Source organism: Talpa europaea (genome assembly GCF_964194135.1).
Source record: "Talpa europaea genome assembly, chromosome: 15".
In the NCBI taxonomy this organism is placed as follows: Eukaryota; Metazoa; Chordata; class Mammalia; order Eulipotyphla; family Talpidae; genus Talpa; species Talpa europaea.
The window spans coordinates 16981073-16998484 of NC_140083.1; positions in this window are offsets into that span (position 1 = coordinate 16981073).

Consider the following 17412-nt stretch of genomic DNA (forward strand, 5'->3'; position numbering starts at 1 on the left):
AAATTGAGCCATCAAATAATATTATTTTTCTTCAACTCTGGACTATAGAAGAAAAAAGGACTGGGAAGTTTAAAAGAACTATTCATGAGTACAAAATCTGAGCTCTGAGTCAACTGTTTACACATTGCGAATGTATTTCATCTATTTTAACACAACACCACCCCTGGTGGTGATGCCTGCCAAGCTCAAGACTGTTTTAAGGATCCAAAAAAAGTTGACTATAGACTTAAATGTCCTCAAATGCACTGTTCTTCCAAGTGAAAAGGAAGCACCTAGATTTGGAGAGTCCTTCTCATATAACTGCTACTGTACAAGCTCCCAACTTGGAATCTTTGTACTTACACAAATGGTATCATAACTGGAAAGGGTTTCCCAGATAAAAAGCAAACATGGTTCAAGGTTTAGACCTTATTAGCATTTCCAAAGCCCTGTGAAAAGCCCCTATTCTTTCTCCCCTGCCAAGTAAATTTTGTTTTGCTCAGCTTTGGCACTGTTCCTCTGTTGTCATGGTGGGGCATTATTGTCACAGCTGTCTCAGGGGGCGCTGCCTTGAATATGTTTAGAAAATAATACTCAAGTAAGGAAACATCGCACTTGCTATACCAAAAGAGCTTTCATAAGGTGTGTTAGAGTGCAAGAAAATTCCCCCACCCCTCTGGGTTCTTCTGGGATCGAACAAGCAAACAAATTAACATCAGACAGATTAATAGGAGAAAAGAGAAGTGTAATTACATATGTATGGAGAAACTACATGGCTGTAAATTCTGAAGTAAATCGGACAAACTGAGGGTTTATATCCTGAACTGAGGAATGGAGTCAAGAAGGGTCAAGGAAAAAGGATGGATCTCACATGATGAGGAGATGACTTCATAGGACAAAACCTTGCCTGTAGATATTTGTCCTGCCATAAGACAGGTTTCTCTAATAAAAAGGCCATTTCTAGAGATGACCTTAAATCTGGATTGTCTTCATTCTTTCAGGTTATGGTAACAGTTTCCCTGAGACCCAGAGGGCATCTATTGACCTTGTTTCTACATACCCAAATATCACATATTAGCAAAAGCTTACTTAGACATCTTGGAAAATAGCTTGTCTCAACATTCTGGGGGAGAATCATCCTACAAGGGCAATCACATCTATTACTGCAAAACCCTAAACGAGTGATATAAAGATCACTTTGCATTTTTAACTAGTGAAATGAAAAGATGAAATTAGGTGAATGAATGAATTTGCTACAGAGATAAGAACATAGAGTACACACAGATGCCTTTACCAGAAAGAGAAAGCAAATAATACTTTGAAGATTTATTTTCTCATTTATATGAATAATTGCTGCAAACTTTCTTAAAAATAATGACAACCTATTCCCTCCAACTATCTGCTTCATTTAGTAAATTTTCTCTTTCAAAATGACAAAGTATTTTGTTTTTTTTTTTTTTTATAAATTTTATTGTTATATTCCCCATACAATTGCAGCCCCCCATTCTGACCCCAATCCCTCCCCTCCCGCCCCCGCCCCCCTAAAAGTGTCTCTGGTTCATAGTTTTTTGTTGATTTTGATTTTCACTTTCTTATAGTTATTCATTTTCCTGGTCCCTTATTTAAGTTTTCTAGATTCCTGCTATGAGTGAGACCATCCGGTATTTTTCTTTTTCTTTTTGGCTTATTTCGCTGAGCATGATCCCTTCCAGCGCCATCCATGTTGCAGCAAATTGCATGTGTTTATCTTTTTTGAATGCTGAGTAATATTCCATGGTATATATGTACCACATCTTCTTGATACAGTCATCTATTTTTGGGCATTTGGGTTGTTTCCAAAGCTTAGCTATTGTAAACAGTGCTGCTATAAACATAGGGGTGCAGGTGTTCTTTGGAATTGATGTTTCTGTGTCCTTTGGGTAAATACCTAGGAGTGGAATTGCTGAGTCATATGGAAGCTCTATGTTTAGTAGGTCCAGAAATCTCCACACAGCTTTCCACAGTGGTTGGACCAGTTTGCACTCCCACCAACAGTGCAGAAGAGTTCCTTTTTCTCCACACCCTCGCCAACATTTGTTGTTGCTAGTTTTTTTAATATGTGCCATTCTCACTGGTGTAAGATGGTATCTCATGGTAGTTTTGATTTGCATTTCCCTGATGACAAGTGATGTTGAACATTTTTTCATATGCCTGTTGGCCATTTGCATTTCCTCTTCAGAGAAGTTTCTTTTAAGCTCTTCTGCCCATTTGTTGACTGGATTATTTTCTTTGTTGTTGTTGAGACTCATCAGCTCTTTGCAGATTTTTGTGATCAGTCCTTTATCATTAGTGTTGTGTGCAAAAATGTTCTCCCAGTTGGTGGGGTTTCTCTTTGTTTTTGTTATTGTCTCTTTTGCTGTGCAAAAGCTCTTTAATTTGATATAGTCCCAGCTGTTTATCTTTGCCTTCACTATCACTGCTTTGGGTGATGTGTCTGTAAAGATGTCTTTGATGTGCAAATCACGTAGTGTTTCGCCTATATTTCCTTCTATATATTTTATGGTTTCAGGTCTTATGTCTAGTTCTTTAATCCATTTTGAGTTGATTTTTGTGTATGGTGTGAGGTGGTGGTCAAGCTTCATTCTTTTGCATGTAGCGACCCAGTTTTCCCAGCACCATTTATTGAACAAACTTTCTTTGCTCCAATGCATAGTCTTTGCTCCTTTGTCAAAGATTAGTTGACCATAAACCTGTGGGTTTATTTCTGGATTTTCTATTCGATTCCATTGGTCTGTATGTCTGTTCTTGTTCCAATACCATGCGGTTTTGATGATTATGGCTTTGTAGTATAGTTTGAAGTCTGGGAGTCTGATGCCTCCATTCCCTTCTTTTTTTTTCAGGAGAGCTTTGGCTATTCGGGGTTTTTTGTGATTCCATATGAATTTCATCAATAATTGTTCTATTTCTTTGAAGAATGACATTGAAATTTTGATTGGAATAGCATTGAATCTGTATATTGCTTTTGGAAGGATGGCCATTTTAATAATGTTTATTCTTCCAATCCATGAGCAGGGGATGTCTCTCCATTTCTTTGTGTCTTCTTCTATTTCTTTTAACAGTGTTTTATAGTTTTCTTTGTATAGGTCCTTTACCTCTTTTGTTAGATTTATTCCCAAATATTTGATTTTTTTTGTTTCAATAACAAAAGGGATGGTCTTTTTGATTTCTTCTTCTTCAGATTTATTGTTTGTGTATAGGAAGGCTACTGACTTTTGCGTGTTGATTTTGTATCCTGCCACTTTACTGAACTGATTGATGAGTTGAATTAGCTTTTCTGTGGAGTTTTTGGGGTTCTCTATGTATAATATCATATCGTCTGCAAATAGTGATAGTTTGACTTCTTCTTTTCCTATTTGGATTCCTTGGATGTCTTTCTCTTGTCTTATTGCCCTGGCTAGGACTTCCAGTATTATATTGAAAAGCAATGGTGAGAGTGGACATCCTTGTCTTGTTCCAGATCTTAATGGAATTGCTTTCAGCTTTTCACCATTGAGAATGATACTGGCTGTTGGCTTCTCATAGATGGCCTTTATGATGTTGAGGTATGTTCCTTGTATCCCAAGGATTTCAAGGGCTTTTATCATGAATGGGTGTTGCACTTTGAATGACAAAGTATTTTGTTTTGCTTATCTTCCTATTCAAAAAAACTGTGGGCTGTTGCAACATGAAAGGAAATATTACACTAACCTCAATTTCAATTTGATTGTGAATAAAACAGGTAATTAAAGAAGTTGATAATAGTGTACACAATGTTTTGAATGATGGGTAAAACATGAACGTGTTATGCAACATATTGGAATTTCCTTTATAAGTATGCTGCCTTTAGGATATTTATGTTTAACCAGAATTGCAGGTTGAAACCTGCACTAATGTGCATTTAACAAAATGTTATTCATTATATCCTTACCAGTAAATAAGTGGCTCAAGCATCATTTGATATCTCCTAACTACTTTCACAATGATCCCAGGTTTAAAAACTTTTTTTAAGATTTTTTTTTTATTTATGCACACAAGAGTTGGGGTGTAAGCCAGAAGTGCTGGGGGTGAGAGGATTCACCAAAGACAGAGTGGGGAGCAGAACAGGTGGTCTGACTGAAATACACTGCTGAGGGGAGCAGCGGGCAAGACAGGAGAGGTCTGCTGCACCATGTGGGTTAGCTCTTATATGTATAAATAAATAAAATAAAATCTTTTTTAAAAAAAGAATATGTAAAAGAGAAGAAAATGAAAAATTTTAATTATACATTGAAGCTGCTATGCCTCTATGTTCAATAAGCATGGTTATATAATCAGATGAAAACCAAGTTTTCTAGATGCTTCTGGGGAAGTTTTTCATTTCTCCTAAAAAAAAATTCAAATCTCTCTCTCTCTCTCCACTCCCTATCCTGTCTTCTCCCTGCCCCCAACCACACTCCAAGTAGCATGCAGTACCATGCACTCTAACTGCTCCAGCAGCCACCCTCCAACCAAAGAGGAGCCAGTCTAAGGATTAAAATAGATCAATATAAAGAGCCTTTTTCTTTGAGAACATTCTGAAACCACTAGATCCACCATGCCACTAGAGATCTTCCTATGTGAACTAATATAAGTCCTCATTTTTTAAGTCTGTTTCACTTGCATATTCTGTGAGTTGCACCAACATGAAGCTTTTACTAACTACATCCTGCCAGGAACAAAAGTGGGAACTGAGAATATGAAAATTACTGAGACAATCACTTGGCCTATTATATTATATACCTTAAAGATATGTAATTTTAATCTTTCAAAAATAAACAAACAGACATAGTTTAAACTGAAGATCTCTAATCAAAATGGACAAAATTCAATTTTAAAAAAGTAAGAAAACAAGGAATAGAAGGAAGAAGGAGACATTCTTAAACTTCTGAGAGTTTTGTAGGATTATGCCAATTTTCTTTGTAGAGATAAAAGTTCAAAATTACAAAGCTGGCAATAAGAGGTGAACTAAAAGCAAATTTACTGACCATCTGTGCTTGAAGTATCCTTTTCATTGTTCCTGACACACCCATGAGAAAATAGCTCATGCTCAGGGGAATCATCACATCATCAACACATCTGGAATTCAATATTGCCTGCACCAGCAAGAATTTCTAGGGAAGCACATTGGTCAAAGTTCCTCAATTCCACCTATTTCTCTGGATGGTGTATTCCTAATACTTCAAGCTAGAATGAAACTAAAACTATATTCCTTGGACTAATACCTTCCAGTAGGTAGCAATACATTTTCTGGAAAGAAGATTGCAATGGAAAATCTCGTCAAATGAGGCTCTACTGGTGTGGATTAAGGAAACAACTTTCAGCTTTAGCACTCCAGCCTTTGAAAAATTACCAAATTATATGAAAACTCTGTTCAAAAGTTTCAACAATTGCCATTTACAAATCCAAGCTTTTACCAACCTTTCCCTATTTTTCCCACCCCACCAACCCTCCACAACTTTCGTATTCTCCATTTCTATGAATTTGACTTTTTTTCTTAGATTTCACATATAGGTAATACCATACAGTGCTTGTCTTTCTCCATCTGAGTTATTTCAATTAGCATAATGCCTCCAACCTCATCCATGTTGTCAGAAATGACAGGATTTCCTTCTCTTTTAGGGCTGAATAAAATTCCATTGTGATATATATGTAGATAGGGGTATATACTCACATTTTCTTGGTCCTTTCATCCACTGACAGCCATTTAGGTTGTTTCCTTAACATGGGCTATTGTGAATGCTGCTGCAATGAACATGAGAGTGCAGAATGTCTTTGAAATAATGCTTATGTTTTCTTTGGATAGTGGGACTGATGGGTAAGTACACTATTTTTAAGGTTGAATAAATTTTCCTTAAAGAAAAGTTTGCTATTGGGCCTCCCCGGTGGCACAGAGGTTGAGCACTGGGCTGTGAAGCTGTCCACAGCCTCTGCAGCACCGGTTCGATCCCCGGCCACCGGCGAGGGTCCCACATGGCGCTCAGACCTCTCCTGCCACGCCCGCTGCTACCCTCTGCAGTGTATTTCGTCAGTCTGCCTGTTCTGTTCCCCGCTCTGGCTCTGGTAAATTCTCTCATCCTCCCGCGCTTCTGACTGTACCCAGTGCTTGCATAAATAAATAAATAAATATTTTAAAAAAAAAAAAGAAAAGTTTGCTATTAATTATCCACCACTGATCAAAAAGTGAGTCAAATACAATTTAAGTGAGTCCAGACAAAAGACCAAAAGACTAGGTTGTTTGAATATAAACACACCTGTATCCAATAACCAGACTGTCTCTCTACTCTGTTCCTATTTATCAGTTTCCCTTAAATTACTATGTGTCACTCCATGTTACATCCTAATCTAACACCTTCGACAGAAGGAATCCTCTCCACCACCATCCATCTGTCAGTTTAGTGAAGGTCTCTGGTCATCCTTTGATCGTTGGTCATTCCTGAGCAATGACTTCATCTAGAAAAGGTTACCATGAATAAACACACCTGGTTCAGGTACCATTACTATGGCCAAATGAAAGAGGTCCTGGGAAATACAGACCATCAGAATCAGAGGGAGTAGAAGAGAGGCAGTTCATATAAATAAGGGATGAAAGATAGAAAAAAAAAATCCAGTGCAATAGAAAAGCTTAATATCTGGTAGATCATATTACCCCAGGAAGTTTTAGACAGATATTAAAACTAATTAATTAGTTTTGTTCCAGTTTGAGAGTGCTCATCTCAAATAGTGGCCTTCTGCCCTGGAACTAGTCATCTTGCATCATGGAAACCTGTGCTAACTTTATAGCCTACCCGCCACATAGATCAACTCTTCTACTTGCTCTTACCTCAGATAACATGCTTACCTCCTACACTTTCTGTCTATAAGACAGGATAAGTGGGTCCTAATAAGGCATGCAATTCTTTTCTAAAGCACTTTGAAATCCTGGGAGACTGGGGTTATAACATATGCTCCAGTGAACCTGTTCAGATTCCATGAGGACTCTAGGCTATGTTTGGAACTCTTTCTGAAGTGAATAAACAGATGGTCAGCAGTGGCTAAAATTGAAAGTAGTTTTTTAAATGCTGAGAATCAATTGCCTTAATACTCTCCAAGTAGAAAGGTCCTTCAAAAATGGCTAGGCAATATTTATAAAGAAACATGTTCTCTCTGGAATGAATTCAGCTCAAGGAGAGCAGATGTACAGTAATATTCTAAGACATGAATCCAAAGTGATGTGAAAAAAGAATTACTGGTTCCACATCCCTATCATAGAAGTCTTGAAGCATAAGTAATTGATGATGATTGCTTCAGAAATATTCTGAGCCAAGACTCCACCAAAAAGGAGTATTTTTCTCATTAACTTTCTAATAGCTCATATTATTCACAAGAAAGTCACAGGAATGGGCATGCTATGTCTTGGAGTATGCCTGAGCCAGAAACAGTGAAATGGTAGGAAAGGAGAGTTTTAGAATTCTGACTCCCAGAAACTATGCCAGTAGAATTTTCTAAGGGCCAAGAAAAGTCAGTGAATCGGCCAGTCCAGCTGTGAGAATGTAGCTGTGAGACTGTTGAAAGAAATGAAGTCAAAGGCAAGTTTATAAATGAATGTGCCGCCAATCTAATCAGCATGATGGAAGACAAAATCATGTTTAATGACTCTAGTAAGTTAGACTTGGGTATAAGAAAAAATAATTTCAACAAGATCAGTCATAATTGGTATCAAATAAAAATCTATAGGACCAAATAGGGCTGTCAATGAGGTTGAACAGCAATGGAACAAAGGGTATATACCAGACACTGAGAGTTCATAAAATGTAGAGATTATCTTGTCCAACCATTCATGTTAAGGATGAAAAAAGAACTCTTTACCCAAGATGTTCCAATTGGTTCTTGCTATTTTAACAAGTTATCCTCTCAAAATAGTGTCTTAAAAAGTTATTTGTGGGGCCTCCCAGGTGGTGCAGGGGTTAAAGACACAGTGCTATCAAGCTATCGCAGCCACTGTAGGCTGAGTCTGACCCCTGGCCAAGGAGCTGACCCACATGGTGCAGCAGACCTCTCCTGTCTTACCTGCTGCTCCCCTCAGCAGCGTATTTCAGTAGATCCTCCTGTTCTGCTCCTCACTCTCTCTGGTGAATCCTATCAGACTCTCCCCAACCCCACACCTCTGTCCTGCACCCCAGTTCTTGTATGCATAAATAAATAAATCTCTTTAAAAAAAAAGTTATTTGCTCACAATTCTGCAATTTGGGCAGGGCTTGACAAGGTTAGCTTGTCACTGTTCCACATGGCTCAACTAGGGTGGTGAATCTATGACCAGAGGATCTCCTTCCAAATGTCCTCACTCTCTCATGGAAGTTGCTGTCATTGTGGGTTGGAAGGTCAGTTGGGGGTTGTTCTCTAACACGTGGCCTTCCCATGTGGCTAGGCTGGACACAGAGAGGCCATGTGGAAGACAACTGATCACAGCATGGAAGTCTCAGGGTAGACATATTATAAGCAGCTGGTTTCCCCCAAAAAGCTGCTAAGACTTTTCAAGGATTAAGTATAGAAGGAGCATAGTGTTATTTTTCTGAATTCTATTGGTTAAATAGAATTTAATTAGAGCAGCCCAGATTCAAGAGCATACCAGAAGTGCATGAGTATCAAGAAGCAAGGTTCAGGGCCTCCCCTGATGGCGCAGCGGTTGAACGCTGAGCTGAGAGGCTGCCTGCAGCCTCTGCAGTGCCAGTTCAATCCCCAGCCGGCCAGCGAGGGTCCCACATGGCGCGCAGACCTCTCCTGCCACCCGCTGCTCCCCTCAGCAGTGTATTTCGTCAGTCTGCCTGTTCTGCTCCCTGCTCTGTCTCTGGAGAATTGTCTCACCCTCCCACACTTCTGACTGTACCCAGTGCTTGTATAAATAAATCAATAAATCTTAAAAAAAAAAAAAGAAGCAAGGTTCAATTTAACACGGAGACTAACTAAATATACATATATATATCTTCAAGTGGTCAATATCTTCAATTATTTTTACATCTTTGTAAGTATTTTTTAATTACAGTTGCATTGGTTACCTTATATGTTACTTATATATTGGTTACACTATAAAAGTTGGAGATGTACAGGTACACAAATGGACACCATGACTACAGGTCTAGTTTCCACCCACCACAACCCAGTTGACCCCCTCCACCTGTTCCTCCTCTCTACCCTGTCCTCTCTGGTAACTACCATTCTGTTGTCAGATTCTAAGGGTTTTATTTTGTTTACTTGCTCTTTTGTTTTTTATCCTGCCATGACTTAAATCATACAGTGTTTATAGTTCTCCATTTGACTTATTTCAATTAGAGGAAAATTGACACTAAAATGTCTGTAAAATAAGACAGGTGAGGGAAAGATAATGCTTTATAAGGCCAACCAGAAAAAAAATGCAGAAACAATAAAATAATGATCCATTATAAGGACCATGATCAAATCTTAATTTTGAAGGTCAAATCTAGAAATTTTGACCATCAGTCAGAGGAGAGTAATATTTATATGACTGGAAGTCACTTATAGAATATAGGGGAACCAAATAAGACATCAGGGGGAAAAAATAACAATATAAAACACAACAAAACAAAACAAAAGCAAACAGACAATTATAAACCAGAGGCATCCTGGAGGGGAGGAGGAGAGAGAGGAATTAGAGGGAGGGAGAGGGAAGCACAAGTAACTGAGGTGATGGTGCACAGGTGCATTGGTGAAGGAAATTCTATGGGTACTACACCTGAGGTGGGGGGGAAGCAAACATTGCTTAAAAATGAACAATGATGGGGGTCTCCCTGTTGATGCAAGGGGTTGAACACAGCACTATGAAGCTATCTGCAGCCTCTGCAGCGCGTGTTTGATTCCTGGCCCGGCCAGGGAGCAACCCACATGGTGCAGCAGACCTCTCCTGTCTCCCCTCAGCAGTGTATTTCGTCAGTCTGCCTGTTCTGTTCCCCACTCTGTCTCTGGTGAATCCTCTCACCTCCCCCGCCTCACCTCTGCACCTCTGGCCTATACCCCAGTTCTTGCATACATAAATAAGTAAATTTTAAAAAATAAAAATAAAATGAACAATGATGTAAAATATATATAAAAATAAAATAAAATAAAAAGTAAAATTAGGGCCTCCCTGGTGGCACAGGGGTTAAACACAGCACTATGAAGCTAGCTGCAGTTGCTGCAGCATGAGTTTGATCCCCAGATGGGCAGGGAGTTGACCCACACGGTACAGCAGACCTCTCCTGTCTTTCCAGCTGCTCCCCTCAGCAGTGTATTTCAGTCAGTCTGCCTGTTCTACTCCCCACTCTGTCTCTAGTGAATCCTCTCACCCCCCACACCTCTGGCCTGTACCCCAGTTCTTGTATGCATAAATAAATAAATCTTTAAAAAAATAAAATATAAACATACATGATTGCAATTAGTAGTTTGAATCTTTCCAAACTCTTTTCTATGTATTTTGTACCCTTATAAAATCTAAGATAAGTTATAGGATCTTAGTAGTGATCTTATTTTCCTTATATTTGAAATAGTTGCTTCCTCTTTGTCTTCACAATTAGTTCATCACTATTGACCAATTATTCTCAAGAGACCAGAATAATAAAATAATGGAAGAATTATGAAATTACCTTAGAAGTATTTGCAATAGTGAAATAAACACCACAAATTTATCATTCTTCAGTTTCTTTTTATACTAAACTAAGTTTTGACTCATCTTTTACAAGAAGCTATAAAAGACATAGAAAAAGCCATCAAGTCTTTCTTAAGCTCTTCCTTTAAACACAGTTGAAATGTTTGAGTGCACATGTCAAGTTCCAGAGATAGGCGAGTTGAGAGAGGGGGAGGAATACTTCACCTGGTACACTTGAGAACAAAGAAAAATGGTAAATGAAGAATTCAAGTTTAGAAAACAGTCCCCTTGATAATCTTAAAATCCCACTGCGAGATTGCATATGTGCAGCGATGGCTTCTACATCTTCATTCTCCCCGTACTGGACTATGCTGGGTTTATAGTATGTTTTCAACAATTTATTGAAAGAAATGGACTCAAGTTGGTCCTGCATGTCAGTAAAGTGGGCTGGTTAGAAGTATGAATCTTGGGATCCAGTTAACCTTGGTTCTAATTCTTGCTTTGCCATTTAAGTACGTGTTTGACCTTAATCAGTTTACCCCTCTGATTGTCAGTTTCATCACTTGTAAAGGAGAAAAGATAAAAATATCTACCACATAAGATTGATAGGATTCTTAAGTGAGATAATTCAGAAGGTGAAATATTTAGTACAGTGCTCAGTAAATGTTAGCCACTAATATTTGTTTTTCCTAGTTAACAGATATTTTCTACCAGCAGAGTAGGCAAATGCAAGAAACCAAATGTCAACAGCATTCACATAATAGCCTCATGCTACTATTTTTTTTCCCTAGGGCAGAAGCCAGCTTTTCATGTATTTTTGTGATTTATGATGTGATTACATTTGTCTAAGGAATTAATCTAAATCCTGGGCCTGGCTTTTCCCTTAATAAACCAGGAAAGAAAGTTGCCTAGGAGTCATCAAATAACACTGCACTATACCTTATAAAAGCAAAAGAGAAGAATAAAATCCCCTTTTACATGTTAAAAGGAATTAGCACTCATACCACAGGTAAATTTGAAACTTTTTCAAGACCAATTTAATATACTTCATGTACCAGCTTGGGAAATAATACCATGTTTTTCCAAGGCATCTGCTGAGTGAGAACAGTAGTATTAATAATCATGTTAAAAATTATGATAATGTTGATGGCTAGCACTTAATAAGTACCACAAGTATTTCACACAAAATAATTTAAGTCTTCAAAAAGACATTCAAATAGTTTTGAACTCTGAGAAGTTGACCCGAAGAAGAAGAAGGATGTGTGAAACAGGCATTATTATGTGCTACCCAGTACCTTCTTCACTGAAGGACTTGGCAGGCAGCCTTACCCTCTGTTAATATCTTTAAGGAATTACTTCAATCAACCTTCATCTGTCAGTAGACCCCTTCCAGATTGCCTCAGAAGCAGAAAGAAGTCTTGCCCAAAATCATGTCCTTTCTAGGGTGACCCATATCCAGTGAGTAGTGCATATAGAAGTATAAAGGTTTAGCCATCTGGAGCCAAACAAGGACAATGCTGAAGGGCCATTCGCACTTCAGAGCTCTTTTGCGGGGCCAGCTGAGACTGTGGACGGTGTGCATCACAGCTGGACTCATCCCTCTGTTTCCTTCCCCATCTCTTGACAAGTTTTGATCCCAAGGGCACTGCTTAATAAACATCCTGCATGTTAAATTCGGCCTCTGAGTCTGCTGCCTGGGAAACCCAACTCACAGCTATACTACCAATAAAAGTTCATCTTTACTCATATTAAATACCTCACATCATAATAATTTGTTACTAGATTCATTTATTATAAAGTGTGGAATCTCAGGGCCTCCCCTGGCGGTATAGGTGGTTGAGAGCAGTGCTGTGGAGCTGTCCACAGCCTCTGCAGCGCCGGTTCGATCCCGTCCAGTCTGTGAGGGTCCCACATGGTGTGGCAGACCTCTCCTGTCTCGCCCATTGCTCCCCTCAGCAGTGTATTTCATCAGTCTGCCTGTTCTGTTCCCTGCTCCGTCTCTGGTGATTCCTCTCATCCTCTAGCGCATCTGGCCTGTACCCTTGTTCTTGTATAAATAAAATAAATCTTTTTAAAAGAAATAAAGAAAATCATGATATTCCTCTAGAGTAAAATACAAAGGTAAGAATACATCTGACTGGGAAAAAAATTAATTACAAAAATTTTGTAAAATTAAAGTACACTTCTCTCCTCACCTGAAGCCCTGTCCCATACAGCAGTAACCACTGCTAGTTTGATATGCATTATATCTACATATACATATGTTTGAATGTGAATTTTTTTAAGGTTTATTTATGCATGCAAGAGCCAGGGTACAGGCCAGAGATATGGGGGGTGTGCTGCGCCATGTGGGTAGCTCCCTGGCCGGCCGGGGATCAAACTCATGCTGCAGAGGCTGTGAATTGCTTCATAGCGGGGTGCTTAACCCCTTGTGCCACCAGGGAGGCCCTGAATATGAATTTTTAATAAAAATGGATTTGACTATACATATTGCTCTACAACCCATGTTATGGAAGATGATCTGCTTTACTCAAACTCTACTGGTTTAAATGTTAATCATTTCTAAAAATTACCCATACAGCAACATTTAAACTATTGGCACCGTGACCCAGCCACGCTCAAGCATAAAACTAATCATCATAAGTCCACCCCTTATCACCTAATAACCCATACACATCTCTTTAAGCCAAACCCTTAATATCTAGATAATAACAACTGTCTTAGTTCAGGTGGTTAAAACAAAGTGCTGGAGGCTGGGTGACTTAGAAACAGCAGACATTCATTTTTTTCTACAGTTTTTGTAAATAGATTTTTTTAAGTTTTTACCCTTAAGCTTTTGAAAGAATTGAAACTGTAACTCTACATCATAATTTCTTTCCTATTGTCATGACATCCTGATGCTCGATCTTACCTACAACACTATTATTGCCCAACAGAGCTCAATATTGAACCAAATTCTGACATATCCCAATTCTTTTCATTCACTGAACAAAATTCTACTTGCAGGACCCATGCTGAAGTAACCTGAATCCTCTTCCTTCTCTTAACTCTGCTAGTCTTGCCTTCTTCAGATTAAACAACACAGTTTCTTTCATTCTTTGATATCCTAATTTCATATCCTCTCATCTCCCTGTCTTTTCTAAGAAAGATGCTGAGGCTGTGAACTGTAAACTTGACCAGCAGAAAACAGAATAAACAATCACCACCCGTACTTCAAATATAATATTTCCATTATGTATTTGCTTTTCTAGAAGCCAGTTTCCACTGCTGTTTTTGTATGCCATCCACAACTAGCCATAATGATATAAAATTAAATGCTTGTTTGCTAACACTACCAAAATAGTATTTTGCTTTCATTTTAAAGGTGATTGAGTCTCATTCCTAAAAAATATCTCAATTATATTGCTTATGTATTTACAGATGATCCCAAATTGATTAACACATGCACATACAGAGATTGCTGAGAGGAAATAGAACCACTTCTCGTAAAGCATGTTTCTAAGAGAGTTTTCTACCTCATTTTACTTTCTTCAGTGTTCTTTTTTTATTTTCCTTTATAGTGGAACAATGAAAAATTTGTTTCCCTGATTATTCACAGTTCTCAGAATATGAATGGGGTAATACCTTTACCCTCTTTCAAAGATTTTTTCTAGTTATAATTTTGAGTTCTTTATTCATTTTTAGAAATTCTTTTTGAATAATTATGCTGATGATATTATAACTTAATTATCCGGGGCCTCCCTGGTGGCTCAGGAGTTAGACACAGCGCTATCAAGCTATTGCCAGCTACTGCAACATGAGTTAGATCCCTGGCCAGGGACCCACATGGTGCAGCAGACCTCACCTGTCTCACCCACTGCTCCCCTCGGCAGTGTATTTCAGTAGATCTGCCTGTTTTGCTTCCCACTCTGTCTCTGATGCATCCTCTCACCCCCATACCTCTGGCCTGTACCCCAGCTCTTATATGCATAAAAAAATAAATCTTTTTTAAAAAACTCAACTCAATTATGCTTAGCAAAGTTCCATTATCTCATTTCCCAAGGGGCACTGGCGAGCCCTGCCCTCCCCACCCCCCAGAAAGGATACACAAGAACTCTGTTTTAAAACAGTTCCACATGAATGCCTGTTTCTCCCTTGTGTTTTCCACCGCTGGGAATCACCTCGTTGGAAAATACAGTGCCATGCTGAATGTGCATTTCTCATTAAAATGTGAGCTGTTTCCAGGCTGGTATCTGTGCTACACATTCAGCTAACTCATTGGCCAAATTCAACCCACATATTTTGGACATTCTAAAACTGCACCCAGAGCATCTGTTCTGTGCAAAGGATTAATGGGGAAAAAATGTGCATGCAGGTCAGCAACCAGTCTAGTCACTGCACATCCTACTTTTGATGCTTGAGCCGCCCACAGTGTTCGAGACAACAATCAGCAATGCTGAGTTTGTGGTTTTATGGCTTATTTTAAATCTTAACATTTTTAATTTATAAATGGGAAGGCAGGGCAGGAAAAAGTTAGAAAACACTATGTCATATGTTAGTTCTTGACCATGTGATAACCTCTATGGTTTCTAATACTAGATTCTTAAAGAAAATACTTTCTTCAGGATGTGCTTTTATGGTCAAGAATCTAAGAAATGGTTGGATTTCTTTTTCTATGAGTGAAAGAAGAAGAGAAATGCAATTTTGAATCTCAATATTAAAAGGAAAAAAGCTTATGTATATTTTCCCTTACCCAGAGCTCTTTCTTCCTTCTTTTTTGTGTATCACCACAAGAGGGGAAAAACATACAATTAAATGATTCTGGAAAGTGGAACTTAACACATATTTAAGGAGACGTGTATATAAAATATAGATGTTGATGTGAACTATCAATATGTCCATGTTTTTAAATGAATGCCACATATATAGAGAACACCAAAGACTGATGACTAGACATTATTCCCAAATAAAATCTCCCAAGTTATACTTCACAAATCCTCAAGTTCCAATCTTACATTAGAGAGCTAAATCATCATAAAGATGACTCAGGAAGCCTCATTTAATTTTGCTTAAGGAGATGAATTTAGGGAATATTAACAAAAGAGAACTATTCTTGGGCCTCGCCAGTGGCACAGTGGGTTGAGCGCTGCGCTGTGAAGCGGTCCACAGCCTCTGCAGCGCGGGTTTGATTCCCGGCCGGCCGGGGAAATACACACATGGCGCGGCAGACCTCTCCTGCTCACCAGCTGCTCCCCTCAGCAGTGTCTTTGGTCCATCTGCCTGTTCTGCTCCCCACTCTCTCTGGTGAATTCTCTCACCCTCCCACGCCTCTGACCTGTACCCCAGTTCTTGTATAAATAAATCTTAAGAGAGAGAGAGAAAGAGAGAGAGAGAGAAAGAAAGAAAGAAGGAAGGAAGGAAGGAAGGAAGGAAGGAAGGAAGGAAGGAAGGAAGGAAGGAAGGAAGGAAGGAAGGAAGGAAGGAAGGAAGGAAGGAAGGAAGGAAAGAAAGAAAGAAAGAAAGAAAGAAAGAAAGAAAGAAAGAAAGAAAGAAAGAAAGAAAGAAAGAAAGAAAGAAAGAAAGAAAGAAAGAAAGAAAGAAAGAAAGGAAGGAAGAAAGAAAGAAAGAAAGAAAGAAAGAAAATTACTCTTTCAAAAGCAAAAATTTTGTTTCTGTCTTTACCCCAGCTATATCCCTGGGCCATTTACCAGCCAGGCAGGAAGGAGCCAATACCTTCAGACATTCTGTGGCAGAAGTAACCAGTGAGTGCTTTGACCAAAACAGTGAAGACCCTCTGTTCTGGCTCCCAGATGGTGTAGCCTGTCCTCTCTAAAGGTCCTGTTGAGGCCACTATTTGTTAGATGCCCTTCACAACACTGTGTGCTTAGTTAGAATAGCTACTATGGTTGCCTCTGATTCTCCATTCACAAGCACATGAAAACAGAACAGAGTTTTCTCCCCACCAGCTTACCCCCTATACTTGGAAGAAGACTACAACCTAAGGATAGATCAGTAAATGTAGCAGAGGTGACAGTGAAAGTATTATGGAATTCTTGGTTTCAAAGCCCTTTGCTAAGGGCAGGTTAATTATAGAAACACTGACAAAGCTTGGTAAAAAAAGCAATTTCAAGTATAGTGAATCCCCACAACATTGGACAAAAGACACTGTGTGAGTAACGTTACAAAAAAAGAACAAGAAAAGAACAAATTCTAATCTCCCTGATACGGCTTTCAGTTCCTGACCTAGAACAATCTGGGTCCAGCTTTGGGCCACTGTAATTCTAATCTTAAAAAAGAAACAAGGGTCTACTCAAAATATTTTCTAATGTTTATCTTTTCCTTAAGAGTCAGACACTGGTTATTTACATCTTCAATAGTGTTCCCACTTTTTTCCATGTTTTGAATTTAAAATGACACCTTTTGGATAAGAAGTAAAATTTACAAATCTAAATGTTTGCTTTTTTTATAGGTAGCAGAGCAAAGACAGTTGCTTTGCTGAAAAGTATTGTCCCGGAGCACCCTCTTATGGCAAAAATGCACTAAGGAAAGTACTTCCCTGGGAAAAGTCAAAGGGCTTCAAATCTTCAATGCAAGGAGATAGATGTCTTAAGTCCTTTCTCCATTTTTTTTAAATTTTATTTATTTATTTGTTTGTTTATTTGTTCATTTGTTTTTAGATTTTTATTTATTTATGCATATAAGAGCTTAGGTACAGGCCAGAGATGTGGGAGGTGAGAGGATTCACCAGAGACAGAGTGACTGACTGAAATACACTGCTGAGGGGAGCAGTGGGCGAGCCAGGA